This window comes from Cynocephalus volans, chromosome 6, assembly GCF_027409185.1.
Source record: "Cynocephalus volans isolate mCynVol1 chromosome 6, mCynVol1.pri, whole genome shotgun sequence".
In the NCBI taxonomy this organism is placed as follows: Eukaryota; Metazoa; Chordata; class Mammalia; order Dermoptera; family Cynocephalidae; genus Cynocephalus; species Cynocephalus volans.
Genome location: NC_084465.1, coordinates 151,986,264 through 151,990,077, shown reverse-complemented (window position 1 = coordinate 151,990,077; position 3,814 = coordinate 151,986,264). Strand labels below are relative to the sequence as shown.

The following is a 3,814-nucleotide window of genomic DNA, read 5'->3' as shown; positions in this document are numbered from 1 at the left end:
ATTCTTTGAACAAAATTCAGTTCTAGATTTTGCCTCAGTGTGTCACTGCTTACTTAGGACTTTTTTCCTTGTATAATGTATGAGGGCACTTGAACAAGTTCATGGAAAAATTCGTATTGTCTTTTAATTCTATTTTTCCATGAACATTTTGAGTATAAGGTGGCAATCCCCTTCAGGACACTGAAACTGGGTTCCTATTGCATCTTTTACTGTCCACTCTCTATGGCCTCTTGAGCACATTGAATAACATTTTTATCCTGGGCAGGCATTGTTGGATCTGTCTGAAAATAATAGCAATAGATCTTTTTTGCTTAGAAAAATAAGTAAATGAAAAATAAAGAAATATAGGTTACATGGGAGGGGAGACATACAGTACACTGCTTGACTCAACAGTAAGCATTTACATAGTTAAAATAATATAAAATGGGCCATCAATGTATAAATATATTGGAAGGATGAAGGAAGGAAAATAGAAATATGTTGTGTAGGGAAGGAAAAACTTTTCGTCTACCCTCTTAGATTCTATGATTGGAGCCCTGCAAATTAAACTGACAAAAAGACAGGTTAACAAGAGAAAAGACAGATTTAATTACATACATATGGGAGTTCACAGAAAAAAGTGATTTGAAGGGGTGGTTATAATCTGGGCATTATGTACCATCTCAATAGGAGATGGAGAGGGGAGATGGGCTATTACACAAAAAGAAGTGACTTTTAGGAAAGATAAATGGGTTCTTAGGAGAATAGATGGGAGATATGATAGTTTTGTGACACTATCTGTTTAGGTGTGGTGACAACTTCTCATTGTCTCTGGTGCAAGAGTCAATTTTCTCTGGTTGCTCCCGGGGAGGGGATTTATGACAATTGAGTTCTTTGGGTGGCTCTGCTTTTAGGCAGATAAGGGATTTTAGGAACTCAAATGACTTCTGCTCAAAATAATTTTTATGCACAGTGGTGTACTCTGAACCCTTTAGTAGTCATGTTAAGTTCACAAAATCCTGTCAAAACACTGTATTTAAAGTTAATATAGACCAGAAGCATTGCTAAAATGGTTCAGAGTGTCACTGCTGGGAGTGGGGATTAGGGTGGGGCAGGAGACCTGTTTTTCATTACAAACCCATAATTTTTTATTGTTAGGGTTCTTAGTTAAGACAACAGAATCCACTCTAGCTTTTGTTCTTAAGACAGGAATTTATTAAGGAATGTCTATAACTCCTGAAATTATGGGGAGACTCTAGATTGTGTTTCCACAGTGGTTCCTCAGAGACGGCCACCAAAGGAGCGATGACTTCTACCATGGCCGGGGCTGCCACGCCAGATGCCCATGGCCCAGCCGTCAGCAGCAGCCTGGGTCTCCTCACTACAACCTGCACCTGCCAAATGTAGTCCTCACACCTTGCCTCTTCCACACTCCTCAGTTCCAACTCAACAGCATACAAAAGCCCATGGAGTGGGCAGAGTTCACTCCACGTGGTCACACCTTCACAGTGAGGGATCCTGGGAAGGCCAATGATTAAAAATGCTCAGTATTTTTAATCTGAGCATGAAGCCCCAGTGGCTTAATGGATAAGGCACTGGCCTCCTAAGCCAGGGGCTGTGGGTTCGAGTCCCACCTGGGGTGAAGTGTTTTGGCCTCCTACAATGCTCTGTTGGGAAGTTAGGTCTACCTTATGGGAAACTATTCAAAAGAATTTTCTTTTTTAAGCCTAGTACATATGCTGTGTTACTCTGACAAAAACGAAAATAAAAAAGAAAAGGGTTCTGTAATCTTTAAACAAAGCCAACTTCCAGACTTGCCAAGCACTTTTGTTTTATAGGATGAGTTGGCATTTTCATGTGGGGTGGGTGGAAAATTATTCAAAGCTTTGGTTTTTATCTGACTCCATCTTAAAGGCTGCAGAATAGCCATCTTGCTGGCTACAGTTAAATAGAGTATAGGCCATGAGTGATGCCTTTAGTTAGGAAAGAAAGGCATTGGGAAAGCCAGTGCCTTCTTCCTCAGGGTCTTGTTACAGGCTCATACCCCCAACCTCCATGCTTTCCAAGTCCCCTTAAGATCCAGATCTGTATCAACATTTCAAACTTGATTATCCTAAAAGAAGTCATCTGAAATGGCATCGTGTTTTTGGTCAGACAGCTCACTGAGTTTCCCCTGAGGGAGAGGTGTTCACGAAAGAAGGAAGAAGTTGTACACACTAAGGGGCATGTTTATAGCAGTTGGAGCTAAAAAAAAAAAAATACAACCAGCCTAATTTTAAAGCTTTGTATTCGGTGTGAGAAACTCTAAAGAGCAAGCCCTAGAGAGCAAAGGAACAGAGTTAGGGGAGGAAAGAAATGCCCATTCATCACAGAGAGCTCTAAGAGACAACATTACTCTAGCAAAAGTGTAGGAATGCTGGTCAGAACTCAATCCACACTTGTGGCCTTCAAAGCTCTGGCTTTAATAGTTACAATCTTTCCCTACACAGGTTGCTTAGCAACTGAGGATTGGAAAAGAACAGAATGCTATGCTTGTGTAAGAGGAATGACACCAGCAACCCCAATGATAAGCAACAGGAGGCTGCCAGGCACCTGGGAACCTTCCTGCTTCTTCAGCCTTTCTCTCTTTAGCATAGCTCCACTTTGTTTCTAAGTCCCTTACAAGCTTCAACTTCCCACCACCACCTCCCAGGGTTACAGAGAAAGCAGCTGCAAAGCACCTGGATAGATACTCCATTCTCTGTAAGTAACTCACCCATCAACAATAATAATAAACTCCTTGTAAACTATATGTAGTGGCCTGCTTTGTTCTTTAGTCTTAAGATACCTTCTCAGATGGGCACTATACTTTCAGCCTCACACTTGAACACATGGGTCTGTGTTACCTATGAAAATGGACACTCCAGAGCTAACTGACCACAGGCAGCCTCGGGTGTCTCTTGGGTATGTCTCACTTCCACGCCAGTTGGGTTATGGATCACAGAACAAAGAGGGGAAGTTCAGGAGAAGCTGCAGGAATCATATGGGTAGGAGAAGCTACTATATGATCCTGCAATCCCATTACTGAGTATATATCTAAAGGGAAGGAAATTAGTATATCAAAGAGATGTCTGCACTCACATGCTCATTGCAGTGTTATTCACAATAACCAAGGTATGGAATTAACCTAAGTGCCCAACAACAAATGAGTGGATTTTTAAAATGTGGTATATTTACATAATGGAATGTTACTCAGTCATAATAAAAGAACGAAATCCTGTCATTTGCGGTAACATGGGTGAGCCTGGAGGACATTACATTAAGTGAAATAAGGTCAGGCACAGAAAGAGAAATACCACATGTTCTCATTCATATGTGGACTCCCAGAAAATTGATCACACAGAAATAGGGAGTAGAATGGTGGTTACTAAAGGCTGGGGAAAGGTAGGGAGGAAGGGGGACAGCGAGGTTTGATTAATAGGTACAAAATTACAGCTAGATGGGAAGAATGAGACCGAGTGTTGTGTAGCACTAGAGGGTGACTATTATTAGCAACAACTTATTATATACTTTCAATTAGGTAGAAGAAGGATTTTGAATGTTCCCAACACAAAGAAATGATAAATGCTTGAGGTGCTGGCTATGTTAATTAACCTGATTGGATCGTTACACATTGTATTCATGTTATAGAAATATCACACAGTACCCCACAAATACCTACAATCATTATGTGTCAATTAAAAATTTTTAGATAAAGAAAAAGGAAAAAAAAAAAAGAGAGAGAGATAGGGCCTGCCTCAAAGAGTCAGACAGGACTGAGGAGACTGACCAAGCAGGGTCTTTGAAATAAATAAAG

General features: G+C 40.7%; 1 non-coding gene across 1 annotated transcript; it reads left to right on the top strand.

Moving 5' to 3' along the window:
* Window positions 1-1,548: 1,548 nt before the first annotated feature.
* TRNAR-CCU (transfer RNA arginine (anticodon CCU)) lies at window positions 1,549-1,621 on the top strand. Its single transcript has one exon. It is a non-coding gene; the product is annotated as a tRNA-Arg (tRNA).
* Window positions 1,622-3,814: the final 2,193 nt, after the last annotated feature.